The sequence below is a fragment of the Sciurus carolinensis genome, chromosome 5 (genome assembly GCF_902686445.1).
Source record: "Sciurus carolinensis chromosome 5, mSciCar1.2, whole genome shotgun sequence".
NCBI lineage: Eukaryota > Metazoa > Chordata > Mammalia > Rodentia > Sciuridae > Sciurus > Sciurus carolinensis.
The window spans coordinates 82319587-82337718 of NC_062217.1; the positions used below are offsets into that span (position 1 = coordinate 82319587).

General features: G+C 35.4%; 1 pseudogene; it reads right to left on the reverse strand.

Annotated features, from left to right (window-relative positions):
• Positions 1-12226: 12226 nt before the first annotated feature.
• LOC124985626 (alkylated DNA repair protein alkB homolog 8-like) lies at positions 12227-15435 on the reverse strand (annotated as a pseudogene).
• Between the last annotated feature and the right edge of the window lie 2697 nt (positions 15436-18132).

The window sequence follows — 18132 nt, forward strand, 5'->3', positions numbered from 1 at the left end:
AAATGGGTGTATCTTTATACACATGCCACACTCTCTTGATGATTACCTATTACAGCAGTTTAAATCATCTAAATTTTCCTCTTCTTTTTAAATACTGCTTAGCTATCTTAAATCATTTGCTTTCTGTATCAATTTTAGAATCTACTTGCCAATTTCTGCAAGAAAATGCTTTCTGTGATTTTGATTAAGATTTCATTGAATCTAGTGATTTAGGGAAAAAAACTAACAGAATTGAGTTCATGGACACAGTGCCACTCTCCATTTATTTAGATCTTCTTTACAGTCTTTGAACATCATTTTGCATTTCTCAAATCTTCTGCACATTTTGTTAAATTTATCTCAAAAGATTTTCTATACTATTGTAAATGTAATTGTTTTTTAAATGTCATTTCAATATTTTCTGTCAATATATAGAAATAAAATGATTATTGTATACTGATCCAGTGATCTTGTTTAAAAAACCCACAATATCTAGTAGATTTTATATATTATATTCCCTTAGGAGATATAAATAGATAGAAAGCTAGGTAGATATAGAGATGTATCTTTATATTCATATTTACATTTTTGCATATGACATGTTGACTGCAAATACAGTTTTACTTCTTTAACACACTCTTTGCTTCTTTTCTTGCCTTATTGAACTGTCTAGGACTATAAGTATAATGTTGAATGAAAGTTGGAAAAATCGATATCTTTGTCTTTTTCCTGTTCTAAGGTAGAAAGCATGTAGTTTTTACAGTTCAGTATGATGTTAGCTCTAAGCTTTTTACAGATGTCCTTTTTCATATTGGGGAAATTTCATTCTAGCCTGAGTTTGCCAAGAATTTTTACCATGACTAGGTGGCACTGAACTCTGTCAAATATTTTTTATGCATCTGTGAGATGATCATGTTTTTTCTCCTTCAATCATTAATAAAAGGAACTGCATTAATTCATTTACACATATTGACCTTATAGTACATTCCTTGGACAAAATCCATTTGATCATGATATATTAATCTTTTAATATATTGATAGAGTCAGTTCCCTAATATTTTCTTAAAGATTTTCACATTTATGACCATGAAGGATGTTGGTCTAGAGTTTTCTCCTCTGCCCTTGTCAGGTATTAAATCAGGGTAATGTAGGCATCATAACATGAATGGAGAAGTCTTCCTCCTCTCTTTCTTAATATAGTTTGTGAGAGATTGTCTTTATTTATTTCTTAAATGCCTGATAGAATTCATCATGAAGTTGTCTGGGACTAGAGTTTTCTTTGTGGGAGGGTCTTTAATTAAAAATTAACCTTATGAACAATGATATTTATCAAAGAGCTTCCTTATAAAAACAGCACCAGGTGATATGTTTTATTGGTGACATTCTACTACTCTTAAATATTGGGGCACCCCATGTTATTCAGGCCATTCAAAAATTTTTCCCACATTTTTATTGGTATATTATAGTTGTACATAATGGTGGGATTTGCTGTTACATATTCATACATGTACACAATATAACAATATAGTTTGGTCAATATCATTTCCCAGTATTTCCCCTTTTCCTCTATCCTCACTCCCCTGGTCTCTTTCCTTTACTCTACTAACCTCCCTTCACTTTTTATGAGATTGCCCCAGAGACACACACCTTTCTTTTCCTTTTTCCTCTCTAGATTTCACAAATGAGAGAAAAATATATGACCCTTGACCTTGTGAGTTTGGCTTATTTTGTTTAACATAATGATCTCTAGTTTCATCCATTTTCCGGCAAAGTTTTTCTTCATGGCTGAATAAGACTCCCTTGTGTGTGTGTGTGTGTGTGTGTGTGCACCACATTTTCTTTATCCATTCATCTGTTGACGAGCACCTAAGGTCATCGACTATTGGGAATCATGCTGCTATAAACATGGGTATGCATGTATCACTATAGTATGACTTAAATTCGTTTGGATAAATACCGAGGAACAGTACAGTTGGGTCATATGGTAGTTTTATTCCTAGTCTTTTGAGGACCCTCCATACTAATTCATAGTGGTTGTACTAATTTACAATCCCATCAACAGTGTAAAAGTGTACTTTTTTCTCTATAACCTCTCTAGCATTTATTATAATTTGTATTCTTGATGGCTGCCATTCTGACTAGTATGAGATAAAATCTCAGTGTAGTTTTAATTTGCATTTCCCTAATTACTAATGATGTTTAATAATTTTTCATATATTTGTTGTCATTTGAATTTCTCTTTTGAGAAGTGTCTGTTTACTTCATTTGCTCATATATTAATTGGGTTTTTTTTTTTTTTTGGTGTTACTTTTCTTTATATATTCTAGATTTTAATTCCAGAAGACTAGTTATCAAAAATTTTCTCCCATTCCGTATGTTCACTCTTCACATTCCTAACTGTTTCCTTTACCATGCAGAATCTTTTAAATTTGATGCCATTACATTTGTTAATCTTTGACATTATTTCCTGTGCTTTGAAGTCCTCTTAAGAAAGTCATTGTCTGCACCTATATGCTGGAGTATTGACCTACTATTGACATTTTTTTCTAAGGGTTGCAGAGTTTCTGGTAACTCCTAGGTCTTTGATTCATTTTGAGTTGATTTTTGTGCAGGGTGAGAGATAAGGGTCTAGTTTCAATCTTCTACACATGGATAACCAGTTGTCCCAGCACCATTTGTTAAGAAGGCTGTTTTAGGTATGTTTTTGGAAACTTTGTCAAGGATGAGATGACTGTATCTGTGTGGGTTTGTCTCTGTGTCTTCTATTCTGTACCCTTGGTCTACATTTCTATTTTTATGCAGTACCATACAGTTTTTGTTACTATAACTCTGCAGTATAATTTGAAGTCAGGTGTTGTGATGCCTCCAGCATGGCTTTTTGTGGTTTAGAATTGCTTTGGTTATTCTGGGTCTTCTGATCTTCCAAATAAATTTTTGGACTATCTTTCTTTTTCTGTGAAGAGTATCACTGGTGTTTTGATGGGGATTGCATTGAATCTTTACATTGCTTTTCGTAGTAGTAAGGTATTCAAAATTATTGAAAGATTATGCTTCCATGTTTTGTTAAAATTTTAAGTTGATTAATCTTTCATATGCTTTGGATTCAAAATTACTGATCATAGTATTAGCAAACATTGGCAACATTAAAATATTAACCATTAGGACTCCAATAGTTATCACTATTAGGTAATATACTAGTAAAATTGATTGCCTTATAAAGGGACAAAAACCTTAATCTTCTGTTTTAGGGCAGTTCAAGTTTTCTACTTTTCTTCAGTCTGTTTTTTGACTTTCAAGAAATCTATTTCATCTAAGTCATTGAATTGGGGGAGCTTAATGTTATTCAAACTAATTCCTTTATATACTGTAGGTATTGTAGTGATAATCCTCTTTCATTTCCAATTGATAATTCATGCATTTAATTGTCCAATTAGAGGTTTACTGATTTTATTGATATTTTCAAAGAGCAAACTTTTGGTTTCATTTTCTTTCATTTGCCCATTTTCTATTTCACTGATTTTTGGTGTTGTCTTCTTACTTCTTTTCTTCTTCACCCAATAATTCAGATCTGGTTAGGTCCTGGGGATTCCACCTCCAGGAATGGGTTAACGCTGTCTTGTGGGGTTTCTAGTTCTCATGGTACTTTGAGAGCAAGTTGTTCAGAATCAAGGACACTCCATGTTCTTGGTCCCTTCTGCATATGACCCTTTCCCTTTCCACTCCTCCACCATGTTGTGGTATAGCCAAGGGAGCTCTTGCTGGGATTCAGGCTCCATGCTGTTTGGACACTCCAGCCACCAGAACTGTGCACTAAATAAACTTCTTTTCTTTATAAACTACCCAGAATCACGTATTTCGTTTCAAAAACACAAAATGGACCAGGACACTTAAACTTTTGGTGTGTATTTGTTTCAAAAACACAAAATGGACCAGGACACTTAAACTTTTGGTGTGTATCACTGTAAAATTCCCCTTTTGATCTCTAGTATTACTTCTTCCTTATGTATCATCATCCACATATCAGCGAGATCATTCGTCCTTCGGTTTTATCTCACTTAGCAGGATATTCTTCAATTTCATCCATTTACCAACAAATGCCATAATTTTATTTTTCTTTATGGCTGAGTAATATTCCATTGTGTGTATATATATATATCATTGTGTATATGTATATATATATATATATATATATATATATATATATATCACAGTTTCTTTATCTATTCATTAATTGAAGGGCATCTAGGTTGGTTCCACAATCTAGCTATTGTGAACTGAGCAGCTATGAACATTGATGTGGCTGTATCTCTGTAGTATGCTGATTTTAAATCCTTTGGGTATATGCCAAGGAGTGGGATAGCTGGGTCAAATGGTGGTTCCATTCCAAGTTTTCTAAGGAATCTCCATACTGCTTTCCAGAGTGGCTGCACTAATTTGCAGCCCCACCAGCAATGTATGAGTGTACCTTTTTCCCCACATACTCCCCAACACCTATTGTTGCTTGTATTCTTGATAATCGCCATTCTAATTGGGGTGAGATGGAATCTTAGGGTAGTTTTGATTTGCATTTCTCTTATTACTAGAGATGTTGAACATTTTTTCATATATCTGTTGATTGCTTGTACATCTTCTTCTGTGAAGTGTCTGTTCATATCCTTAGCCCATTTGTTGATTGGGTTATTTGCATTCTTCGTGTAGAGTTTTTTGAGTTCTTTATAGATTCTGGAAATTAGTGCTCTATCTGAAGTATGATTTGCAAAGATTTTCTCGCACTCTGTAGGCTCTCTCTTCACATTGCAGATAGTTTCCTTTGCTGAGAGAAAGCTTTTTAGTTTGACTCTATCCCAGTTATGGATTCTTGCTTTTATTTCTTGTGCTATGGGAATCCTGTTAAGGATGTCTGATCCTAAGCTGACATGTTGAAGATTTGGACCTACTTTTTCTTCTATAAGATGCAGGGTCTCTGGTCTGATTCCAAGGTCCTTGATCCATTTTGAGTTGATTTTGTGCAGGGTGAGAGATAGGGGTTTAGATTCATTCTGTTGCATATGGATTTCCAGTTGTCCCAGCACCATTTGTTGAACAGGCTGTCTTTTCTCCATTGCATGTTTTTGGCACCTTTGTCTAGTATGAGAAAACTGTATTTATTTGGGTTTGTGTCTGTGTCCTCTATTCTGTACCATTGATTTACCTGTCTATTTTGGTGCCAATACCATGCTGTTTTTGTTACTATTGTTTTGAAGTATGGTTGAAGTTCTGGTATTGCAATACCCCCTGCTTCACTCTTCCTGCTAAAGAGTGCTTTAGTTTTTATTCTTCCAGATGAATTTTGTAATTGCTTGCTCTATTTCTGTAAGGTACATCATTGGGATTTTAATTGGAATTGCATTGAATCTGCATAGCACTTTTGGTAGTATGGCCATTTTGACAATATTAATTCTGCCTATCCAAGAACATGGGAGATCTTTCCATCTTCTAAGGTTTTCTTTAATTTCTTTCTTTAGTGTTCTGTAGTTCTCCTTGTAGGGGTCTTTCACCTCTTTTGTGAGATTGATTCTCAAGTATTTTATTTTTTTGAGGCTATCGTGAATGGGGTAGTTTTCCTAACTTCTTTTTCTGAGGATTTATCAATTATGTATAAAAATGCATTAGGTTTATGAGCATTGATCTTATATCCTGCTACTTTACTAAATTCACTTATGAGTTTTAAAAGTTTTCTGGTGGAATTTCCAGGTTCCTCTAAATATATAATCACGTCATCAGCAAATAGGGATAGTTCAAGTTCTTCTTTTCCTATTCGTATCCCTTTAATTTCTTTGGTCTGTCTAATTGCTCTGGTTAGAGTTTCAAGGACAATGTTGAATAGAAGTGGTGAAAGAGGGCATCCCTGCCTTGTTCCAGTTTTTAAGGGGAATGCTTTCACTTTTTCACCATTTAGAATGATATTGACCATGGGCTTAGCATAGATAGCCTTTACAATGTTAAGAAATGTTCCCACTATCCTTATTTTTTCTAGTGTTTTGCGCATGAAGGGGTGCTATATTTTATTATGCTTTTTCTGCATCTATTGAAATAATCATGTGATTCTTGACTTTAAGTCTGTTGATATGGTGAATTACATTTATTGATTTCTGGTTGTTGAACCAACCCTGCATCCCTGGGATAAAATCCACTTGATTGTGGTGCACTATCTTTTTAATATATTTTTATATGGGATTTGCTAAAATTTTGTTGAGAATTTTTGCATTGATATTCATTAAGGATATTGGTCTTAAATTTTCTTTCCTCGATGTGTCTCTGTCTGGTTTAGGTATCAGGGTGATATTGGCTTAATAGAATGAGTTTGGAAGGGTTCCCTTCTCTTCTATTTCATGGAATACTTTGAGGAGTATTAGAATGAACTCTTCTTTAAAGGTTTTGCAGAACTTGGCTGAGAACCCATTAGGTCCTGGACTTTTCTTCGTTGGTAGGCTTTTGATGACCTCTTCTACTTCATTACTTGAAATTGATCTATTTAAATTGTGTATGTCCTCCTGGTTCAGTTTGGGTAAATCATATGTCTCTAGAAACCTGTTGATGTCTTTGAGGTTTTCTAATTTGTTGGAGTATAGATTTTCAAAATCGCTTCTAATTATGTTTTGTATTTCACTCATGTCTGTTGTGATATTTCCTTGTTCATTCCGAATTTTAGTAATTTGAGTTTTCTCTCTCTTTCTCTTTGTTAGTGTGGTTAAGGGTTTATCAATTTTGTTTATTTTTTCAAAGAACCAACTATTTATTTTGTCAATTTTTTTGATTGCTTCTTTTGTTTCAATTTCGTTGATTTCAGCTCTGAGTTTAACTATTTCCTGTCTTCTACTACTTTTGGTGTTGGTCTGTTCTTTTTTTTTCTAGGGCTTTGAGCTGCAGTGTTAGGTTGTTTATTTGTTGATTTTTTCTTTTTTTATTGAATGTGCTCCGTGAAATAAATTTTCCTGTAAGTACTGCTTTCATAGTGTCCCAGAGATTTTGATATGTTGTATCTTTGTTCTCATTTACCTCTAAGAATTTTTTTATTTCCCCCCTGATGTCTTCTGTTATCCATTCATCATTCAATAGCATATTATTTAATCTCCAAGTGTTGGAGTAGTTTCTGTTTTTTATTTTGTCATTTATTTCTAGTTTCAATCCATTATGATCTGATAGAATACAAGGTATTATCTTTATCTTCTTGTATATGCTAACAGTAGCTTTGTGGCATAATATATGGTCTATTTTAGAGAACGATCCATGTGCTGCTGAGAAGAAAGTGTATTTGCTCTTTGTTGGATGGTATATTTTATATATGTCCATTAAGTCTAGATTATTGATTATGTTATTAACACCTATGGTTTCTTTGTTCAATTTTTGTTTGGAAGATCTGTCCAGTGGTAAAAGAGGTGTGTTGAAGTCCCCTAGTATTATTGTGTTGTGGTCTATTGATTCCTGGAATTGAGAAGGATTTGTTTGACATACATGAATGAGCCATTGTTTGGGTCATAGATATTTGATTGTTATGTCTTGCTAATTTATGCTTCCCTTAAGCAGTATGAAATGTCCTTCTTTATCCCTTCTGACTAACTTTGGCTTGAAGTCCAAAGGATGGATACTCCAGCTTTTTTGCTGAGTCCATGTGCATGGTATGTTTTTTCCCGTCCTTTCACCTTTAGTCTATGGGTATCTCTTTGTATGAGATGAGTCTCTTGCAGGCAGCATATTGTTGGATCTTTCTTTTTAATCCAATCTGCAAGTCTATGTCTTTTGATTGATGAGTTCAGGCCATTAACATTCAGGGTTATTATTGAGATATGACTTGTATTCTCGGTCATTTGGCTCTTTTTTGTTTTTTGACATGACTTGGTTTCTCCTTTATGTGGCTGTTCCTTTCGGGTAGTTCCTCCCTTTGCTGATTTACATCATTGTTTTTCATCTCTTCCTCATGAAATATTTTGCTGAGAATTTCTGTAGTGCTGGCTTTCTTGTTGTAAATTCTTTAGCTTTTGTGTATCATGGAAGGATTTTATTTCGTCATCAAATCTGAAGGTAAGTTTTACTGAGTATAAGATTCTTGGTTGACATCCATTTTATTTCAGAGCTTGAAAAATGTTGTTCCAGGCCCTTCTAGCTTTTAGGGTCTGGGTTGAAAATTCTGCTGATATCCGTATTGACTTCCCCTGAATGAAATTTGATTCTTTTCTCTCATGGACTTCAAAATTCTGTCTATTTTGTATGTTAGGTATTTTCGTTGTAATGTACCTTGGTGTGGGTCTGTTGTAATTTTGTATATTTGGAGTCCTATAAGCCTCTTGTACTTGATTTTCCATTTCACTCTTCAGATTTGGGAAATTTTCTGATATTATTTCATTGAATAGATTGTTCATTCCTTTGGTTTGTTTCTCTAAGCCTTCCTCAATCCAATAATTCTTAAATTTGGCCTTTTCATGATATCCCATAATTCTTGTAGATTCTGTTCATGATTTCTTACCATCTTCTCTGTTTGGTGAACTTTGTTTTCAAGATTAAATATTTTGTCTTCAATGTCTGAGGTTCTGTCTTCCAGGTGTTCTATCCTATTGGTTATGTTTTCTATGGATTTCTTTATTTGGTTTATTGTTTTTTTTATTTCAAGGAATTGTGGTTTTTTTTTTTTTTGTTGTTGTTGTTGTTTTCAGTATTTCTAACTCTTCATTAAAATGATCTTTTGCTTCTGGTCTTTGCTCTTTTAACTGTTGATTGGTGTCATCGTTCAAGACCTGCATTTGCTCTTTCATCTCATTGTTTGCTTCTCTGATCATTTTAATTATGTACATTCTGAACTCCCTTTCTGACATTTCTTCTGACATGCTGTCATTGGATTTTATTGCTGTAACATCTAGGTTTGTTTGGGACATTTTCTTCCCTTGTTTTTTCATATTGCTCAGGTATCTACCCCTCTAGTAGTGAAACTCTGAGATATTGCAGATTTCCTCTATTGACTTATAGTGTCCCTGTATATTTCCAATAACTCATCTTCTAGCCTTCAGTAGCCTGAAGTCTTGGAGGAACTTGATAATGCAGTGATACACAAGTAAGATGCCCCTCTAGGGGTGGTGGCCTTTAGGTGAGGTATATTCCCTGCTAGTGGGCAGAGGCGCCTCCACTTGTTGACAAATGGTCAGTCAAAGGGGGACTAGATTGTGGGCTGGGGCATGGCTGGTCTGGGCCGGGGTCTCTGGTTCTACCGCCCTGGTGGGAAAGCCTCGCCTGGTGGGGAAGACTCACCTGGTGGGGAAGTCTAGCTGGGCAGCTTTCCTCCAAGAAGTTCCCTTCGGACCAGAACTACTTTCTGGGCCAGAGAGCCTCGCCCTGCAAGTGAGTGTCTCGCTGGGCATCCCTCCTCTGCAACTTTCCCTGGGGTCGGGAACTACCGCCTGGATTGGGGAACCTGGCCCTGCGAGGGACTCTCTCACTGAGTGGTCCTCCTCTGTGACATTCCCTGGAGTCCGGTTAATTAGCTTTTTAATGATTGTTCAAGGATTACAATATGCATCTTTAACCTATCAAACTCTACTTAAGTTAGAACTACTTCTGGTAAAATGTAGGAATCTTCAAGAGTACAATTATATTTATTCCCAACCTCTTCTGCTCTTGTTGTCATGCACATTACTTTATACATTTTATAAACCCAATGATGCTGTGCTCTAATTTAGGCTTTACTCAGTCATATGGCTCTAAATGAAATTAAGAGAAGAACAAAAAATGTATTAGGTGTGCGTGTGTGTTAAGTCTTGTGTATTTAGCACATTTTTGGTTCTTTGTTTCTGCCTATATACCTGAGTTACTTCCTACTGTCATTTGCCTTTAACCTGAAGGACTTCCTTCAGAAATTTTATAGTGTGAGTCTCTTAATATCAAATTTTGTCAGTTTTCTTTTTTTCTGAAAAATATTTTTAGTCTAATTTTATTTTTGAAGTGTATTTTTCTAGAAAATAGAACTCTTGCTTGACATATTTTACTTTGAGTTCTTATTTCATTCTTTGGGTCCTTATTTCATTTCTTTGTTCTATGTATATATCATTTTTATTTTCCTGCTTTGGACACTTTCGCTTTATATTTGACTATTCATAGTTTGACTATGATATGTCCAAATGTGTTCTTTAGATTTATTTAATTTAGGCTTTGTTGACTTTTTTAAATCAATTTTAAATTGCTTTTTGCTCTTCTTTCTTCATTCATTCTCTCCACTCCTCTACCCCCACCCCACCCCAACATCCCCACCTTATCTCTTTCTGTAATTCCAATTGTGCATATATTGGAGTGTTTGATATTCCTGTATAGATCTCTTGACTTTATTCACATTTTTAATCTTTTAATCTCTTTTTCAATTAAATAATTTCTATTGGTTAATCTTTTAGTTCGCTGATTAATGCTTCTGTAGTCTACATTCGGCTACTGAGCCCTACAGTGACCTTTCATTTCAGTTACCATAAATGCTTCCCAAAGTCGAACCTGCCTTTCATTATTTTTCAGTGCTTGCAAGTGATTGCTTTTAAATAATTTCATTCAGTTTTTGTCATTACCTGAGGAATAAATTGTTATCTTCATATCTGCATCACAAAAATCTCTCCTTGGTATGTTAATTTAATATACTGTTATTTTTCTTGATTCCCTTTACTGCCTCTAATAGCCTAATAACTGATCCTCTAGGCATATATCATCTTCAAATAGAGATAGTGTTAACATCTACTATGGTTTGAATGTATCCCCCAAAGTTTGTGTCTTTGAAATTTGATTCCCAATGTGTGGTGTTGAGATGTGGGGTCAAATGGGAAGTGTTAGATCATGGAATCACTGCCATTATGAATGTACTAATGCTATTATCAAGGAAGTAGGTTTGCTATCACAGCTCATCCACATGCCACCAACTCAGGAAGACACTTGTTGGATGCTAATCCCTCAGTTGTTGACTTTCCAGTTTTGGGGACTATGAGAAATACATTTCTATTGCTTATAAATATCCACTCTGTAGTATTTTTGTTATAGTAGCACATAACAGACTAACACATCATCTTTACAATTTTTATATCTCTCATTTCTTTCTTTGATCTAAATACATTGGGTAAGATTCTCAATAAATAACAGTGAGTATAGGTATCCTTGCATTATCCTGACATTGGTGGGGTTGTGGTCTAGCGTTTATTCAGGAAAACTAATGCTATCAGGTAAGTTAAGATATGAATATATTATATCATATTAAGAAAATTTGTATTTATTTGTTTTATTATTTTTAAAAAATAAAATGCTGATTATTTTGAAATTTTCAGCCTATTAAGATAATTATGATTATCTAACATATTATATTAAAATATTTCCATTACTGAACCAACTTTACAATTCTGAAATAAACCCCAATTGCTCTTTTAATATGATTTGAGCTTCCACTAGATTCTTATTTAAAATGTTTAGAGTCAACTTTATAAATGAAATTTGTGTGTAATTTTTCTCTTTGGTGCAATATTTTCAGATTCTGGCATCATATTATCTGGCTTGTTTATTAATTTCCCCTTTATTCTCTTATTTTTTACATTTGCTTCTTCCTTCTTTTTCTTCCCCATTGTGAGGTTAGTTAGTGGTTCCTCCATTTTATTGGTTTATTTAAAATAATCAACATCTAAATTTATTTAGTTTCAGTTTTACCATTTTTCTGCTTTAATACTCATTCATTTCTATTTTTAATCCTTAGGCGTGATCTTATTTTCCTTCTCTTTATTTTTAAAAAATATTTTGAGTACTTTCATTCTTTCTCTTTTTTAAACTTTTGTTAGTATTAAAAGTTATGAATTTTATTCTAGGTTTTTCTTTAGTTCAATTCCATAGATTCTTTTTTTTTAATTAAAATATTATATAATTAGTTCAATTATTATTATTCAGGTCCTTTAATAGCATTTATAATAAAATATCATCTTCAAAATGCTGTACTCTTACATGATAATCTCAAATACTTCACAAATTACTTCAATCACTTTGGAACACCATCCTGTATAGGTCTGTTTGAAGAGTCTACATTTTTATGATGTCAATCAAAGTAGCAGATCAAATGTTTCCTGAGCAATCTCTTCTCCCAAATTTCTCTCAGGATTTCTCCTTTGATACTTCACCACAAGTTTTCTTAATTAAAAGGATAATTAATTTAGTCTCCTTTATTAAAAAAGTTTGAGTATTTCTTCTCTACATATGTCCATATAAATATTCAGGTCTTTTGAAGAATCACACCCCAGTTTCCCTGCTCTACTGCTTTGCAGAATGCTGACATTACTCAAAGTCTGGCGGGCATCTTCCAATTCTCCATCACAGAACACATGGTAGTAACAATGAAACGCAGAACCTGGGTCCTGAGGTCCTTCTGGACCAAATGACTCAACAGGTTTGTCTTTACCAGGGTTTTCTTTAAGGTACCAGGGAACCAGCACACCTTGAGAATGAAAAGTAGTCCCGTTGGTATGAATAGGCAGCTCAGAATAAGTTACTCTTCTTGAATTACATCCTCCCTCCTGAAAGTCATTAATGGAGGGGACAGAAGGTGCTGAGTCTTGATTGCTCACATCAGGCATTTGCTCCACAAGCTGCCCTTGCACAGGTGTATCACCGATCTCTTTCTTTCCTTGGCTAATTCTGTTTTCTTTAAGATATGTGAACTTCTGATTATTATATTCTTGTTCCATTGCCCAGACACAAATGAGTGTCTTCCCTCCAGGTCTCAAGAGTCGAACAAGTTCTTAGAGAGCTGCCACCCTGTGTCCTGTTGTTGTAAGATGGTGGGTGACGGCAACGGAAATGCAGGCATCACAAGACCCACTACCAACTGGAATAACCAATGCATCATGGACAAAGACCTGAAGCTGCCTCTCTCTATGAATGTCCACAAGGTTTTGGCTACAATCACAACTAATCATGTATAACTCCTTATCGATGCCAAGATACTTTCCATTTCCACACCCAATATCAGCCACTGTTGAACCATTTGGCAAAGCCTTCAAAAACTCCACTTTCCGTGGTCAAGGGGTATGTCTCATGCAGCTCAAGTGCCCAGAGATTTCTTCATAAACTTGATGTACATACTCTTGCTCCAGCTGTGAGGCTTCTTTATTATTCTCTGGGAATGAGGGAGGAGTCTCTTTCCTCTGATTGTCACAGACAGAAGAGTAACTACATCGCTAATAAGTGGATGAGGACACATAATGGGGGGTGGGAAGAGTTAGTGTTAGGGTTAGAGTTAGGTTTAGGGAGGGGGGCAAGAATGGAGGAAGGAAGGACTGTATAGAGGGAAAAGAGGGGTGGGAGGGGTGGGGGGAAGGGAAAAAAAAGAAAAAAAAAGTTGGTCATTGACTTTATTACTGCTATTTTTTAAGGTCATGTGTATTATGTGTCCCTGTCTGCTTTTGAGATTTGTCTCTGGTCTTCACCAGTTTGACTAATTTTGCTTTTATAACAGTTCTTTGTATAAAGATGTTTAAGCCTTTTTTATAAAGATTTATATAATTGTAATGCCTATATTCCTCTGTTTCTAAGAGGTAAAGCAAAGGGAAATTGTAGAATTCAAACCCAGCTAATACCATTAGCACGTCTCAGCAAGAGAATTCTGAACCAATAGAAGAATACGTATGAGTCTCATCTTTAAAACCAACCTAAAATTATTGTGACTTTAAGAGAAATAATCTCTGCAGGAAAAATAGTAGAGATTAACACATTCTTTTAGTTATCAAGGTTACCATGAAGTTAGTCCGAATTGGTAACTTCTTAAAATTAACATTTCTTGGAATTTTGTTTTGTTTTGTTTTCTGGTACATCGGATTGAACTCAGGGGCACTGGACCACTGAGCCACATCCCCAGCCCTATTTTGTATTTTATTTAGAGACAGGGTCTCACTGAGTTGCTTAGCCCCTCACTTTTGCTGAGGCCAGTTTTGAACTCAACAGTCCTCCTTCCTCAGCCTCCCATGATCTCTGTCCCTGAGATTCCTCTTTGACAAATGATGATGGAAATAATACTACCTCAAAGAGCTGAGAAGAGCATTAAATAAGTTTACATTGCTAGAGCACTCAGGAGATTGTAAGGACCATTTTTATGATGTGTAATTGATCATTACTGTTGTATCATAGCAGCCCTGAATAAAAGATAAATATGCATCTAGTGAGATGTTAGTGGCTGGATGATCATACAGAAGAAGGTCTGAGTGTCTTGGAAGGGGGAATTTGGTTGACTCTGTAGGACTGTATCTTCCCCCATCCCTGCTCAATATGTACATTATAGGTCATAGAAAGAGACTTGAATTGTCTACTGATCAAATCTATAGATTATGTAAAAACAGAATAAATTCAGTCCAAAATTTAAAAAAAAAAAAAGAAGAGTAACTACAGTTATCAGGAGTGTGCCTCACTTTCCTAAATGTAAAACTATTCCCCTCTTGCTTAAAGTCAAGCCTCTAATGTCACAGGTGATAATTCTACTTTTGTAAGGCTCAGATGCTTGAACAGTATCAAAATTTCTGGATGTGATTCCATGGTTCCAAGGAATCCAGATTCTCCTGTCATCACTAGCAAACTCTGACGAGGCAACACGACTTGCACTATGACACCATCTGGATGCTTAAAATCCATAACAATCTCAGACCCCAAATGGAGAGAAATGATCTCATTCTCAAAAGTAGAATGTGTGTCAATATGAGTAGGAATTCCATGCCCAGGTTCATACTGATTTATGGTCAACTGTGCAGATTCATATTTAATGTAACCTTTCTTCAACCATTTCTCCAAAATGCTATCAAGAATGTCTGGAAGACACCCCCACCCTGGTAATGGCTTATCTTTATCTACATTGCTGTTCTCATAGTGGAATTCGTAACCAAAATTCCTCACTCTTCTGTGTTGTAAGGATTTCTGAAAATTTTGATCATCTGTATCTTCCATCCAAATAACACTTTCAAAAAACATTTTCTCATCCTCAGAAGAAATAATTTGTTCTACTACCATGAGGCCTGGAGGTAAAGGTTGAAGCCCCATCTCCTTCCATTGTGCTTTTTCCTCAAAATTCAAGTATGGAATAATTTTTTGTCTTAAATCATCCACTTTTTCTTTTCCATTGAGGGTAACAGGCTTTCCTGAATTCTTCTGTAGCTGTATATCTTACAAATGAGTAGGGCTTGTTAGGAGGCATTATGAGAGCTTCCACAAGCCCACGTTTCTCTAAAACTGGGAATGGTTGCTTCTTACTCACACTATTACCCAAACCACCACTGGTAACCACCAGACCTTAGTGGCATAGGATACTGCCCCAATGGCTTCTTGTCTCAGCAAAGTGTGCCTGGCTTTAATCTGTTTCCTTAAGAATTTCTTCTCAGTTTTACTGAGTTTGAAATTACTTTGATGGTTGATGTCCACAGCAACACTGGGTGTGACCATCCTATAGATTCTTAATATGTAGCATCCTCATTCATGTTATTTTTTCAAAATTCTGTAATCGTGACTTTTATTTCCTCTTTTAATGAAGAGTTGCTTAAGATATTTTAAAACATTTCTAGGGCTGGGGGTATAGTTGGGTAGTAGAACCCTCGCCTAGTATGTGCGAGGCCCTGGGTCTCATCCCCAGCACTGAAAAAGAAATTCTAACTGAAAGCTTATTTATTTTAGTTTCCATTTTTGTTGTTTATTACCATTTTTTTGATTTGTGATAGAAAATATCTTTTTTTGTTCTGTTTTAGAATTTATTGAGTTTTCTTTGTGGTCTAAGAAGTGCTCATTTGTGTTAATATTTCATGAACATTTGAAGAAAGATTATCTTTTTTTTTTTTTTTTTTTTTTGTTAACCACTAACTTTTTTTTTTTTTTTATTATTTACTTATTTTTTTTACGTTTACATAGGGTAATGATGTTTATTATATTTTTCCCCTCCCCCCCACCCCTCCCACCCCTCCCACCCCTCCCACCCCTCTTTTCCCTCTACACAGTCCTTCTTTCCTTCATTCTTACTGCTCTCCTTAGCCTAACTCTAAACCTAACCCTAAACCTAATGCTAGCCCCTCCCACCCCCCATTATATGTCCTCATCCGCTTATCAGCGAGATCATTTGTCCTTTAGTTTTTTGAGATTGGCTTATCTCACTTAGCATGATATTCTCCAATTTCGACCATTTGCCTACAAATGCCATAATTTTATCATTCTTCATTGCGGAGTAATATTCCATTGTATAAATATGCCACAGTTTCTTTATCCATTCATCAACTGAAGGGCATCTAGGTTGGTTCCACAATCTGGCTATGGTGAATTGAGCAGCAATGAACATTGATGTGGCTGTATCTCTGTAGTATGCTGATTTTAAGTCCTTTGGGTATAGGCCAAGGAGTGGGATAGCTGGGTCAAATGGTGTTTCCATTCCAAGCTTTCTGAGGAATCTCCACACTGCTTTCCAGAGTGGTTGCACTAATTTGCAACCCCACCAGCAATGTATGAGTGTTCCTTTTTCACCACATCCTCGCCAACACCTATTGTTGCTTGTATTCTTGATAATCGCCATTCTAATTGGGGTGAGATGAAATCTTAGGGTGGTTTTGATTTGCATTTCCCTTATTACTAGGGATGTTGAACATTTTTTCATATATCTGGTGATTACTTGTACATCTTCTTCTGTGAAGTGTCTGTTCATTTCCTTAGCCCATTTGTTGATTGGATTATTTGTATTCTTCGTGTAGAGTTTTTTGAGTTCTTTATAGATTCTGGAAATTAGCGCTCTATCTGAGGTATGGTTGGCAAAGATATTCTCCCACTCTGTAGGCTCTCTCTTCACATTTCTGATAGTTTCCTTTGCTGAGAGAAAGCTTTTTAGTTTGAATCTATCCCAGTTGTTTATTCTTGCTTTTATTTCTTGTGCTATGGGGGTCCTGTTAAGGAAATCTGATCCTGAGCCAACAAGTTGAAGATTTGGACCTACTTTTTCTTCTATAAGATGCAGGGTCTCTGGTCTGATTCCGAGGTCCTTGATCCATTTTGAGTTGAGTTTTGTGTAGGGTGAGAGATAGGGGTTTAGTTTCATTCTATTGCATATAGTTTTCCAGTTTTCCCAGCACCATTTGTTGAAGAGGCTATCTTTTCTCCATTGCATATTGTTGGAACCTTTGTCTAGTATGAGAAAATTGTATTTATTTGGGTTTGTGTCCATGTCCTCTATTCTGTACCATTGATCTACCTGTCTATTTTGGTACCAATACCATGCCGTTTTTGTTACTATTGCTTTGTAGTAGAGTTGAAGATCTGGTATTGCAATACCCCCTGCTTCGCTCTTGCTACTGAGGATTGCTTTAGCTATTCTAGGTTTTTTATTCTTCCAGATGAATTTCATAATTGCTTGCTCTATTTCTGCGAGGTACATCATTGGGATTTTAATTGGAATTGCATTGAATCTGTATAGAACTTTAGGTAGTATAGCCATTTTGACGATATTAATTCTGCCTATCCAGGAACATGGGAGATCTTTCCATCTTCTAAGGTTTTCTTGAATTTCTTTCTTTAGTGTTCTGTAGTTCTCATTGTAGAGGTCTTTCACCTCTTTTGTGAGATTGATTCCCAAGTATTTTATTTTTTTCGATGCTATTGTGAATGGAGTAGTTTTCCTAATTTCTCTTTCTGAAGATTCATCACTTATGTATAAAAATGCATTGGATTTATGAGCATTGATCTTGTAACCTGCTACTTTACTGAATTCACTTATGAGTTCTAAAAGTTTTCTGGTGGAATTTCCAGGTTCCTCTAAATATATAATCATGTCATCAGCGAACAGGGATAGTTTGAGTTCTTCTTTTCCTATTCGTATCCCTTTAATTTCTTTGGTTTGTCTGATTGCTCTGGCTAGAGTCTCAAGGACGATGTTGAATAGAAGCGGTGAAAGAGGACATCCCTGCCTTGTTCCAGTTTTTAGGGGGAACGCTTTCAGTTTTTCACCATTTAGAATGATATTAGCCATGGGCTTAGCGTAGATGGCCTTTATAATGTTTAGGAATGTTCCCACTACCCCAATTTTTTCTAGTGTTTTGAGCATGAAGGGATGCTGTATTTTATCAAATGCTTTTTCTGCATCTATTGAAATAATCATGTGATTCTTAACTT